We start from the raw sequence: 367 nt of genomic DNA, 5'->3' as shown, positions 1-367 counted from the left end.
CGGGGCCCCGCTCCTCAGTGCGCCCCCAGAGAAAAGCAGTCACTCCCGTGTCCCTGGTCTCCGGCCGCACTCCGTACTCACCCGGCCTGTGACCGAGCATTTGTATCTCTGGCACCCGACCCCGTGTGGAGTCTCCAAACCCAGCAGATCCCTGCGGTGCGCTCCCGCGCCGCTCCTCCCGGGGGAGGAAGGGGAGTCTCCCCGGCTCTGCCGCCTGCTGGGTCCCTGCTGGAGGAGCAGTGGCCCGACTGGGCCGCGGATCACAGTTTATGGCCACCCCGAGCTGAGAGCCTGCTTCTCCGCTCTGTCTCTGCAGCCGGCTTCCCCGCTCCGATACCTGGGAGCTCTGGCGCACTCAGGCTCCCCG

Source organism: Callorhinus ursinus, unplaced genomic scaffold (assembly GCF_003265705.2).
Source record: "Callorhinus ursinus isolate GAN/ISIS: 27379988/994484 unplaced genomic scaffold, GSC_fseal_2.0 scaffold11, whole genome shotgun sequence".
Taxonomy (NCBI): domain Eukaryota; kingdom Metazoa; phylum Chordata; class Mammalia; order Carnivora; family Otariidae; genus Callorhinus; species Callorhinus ursinus.
Note: the sequence above shows the minus strand (reverse complement) of the source record.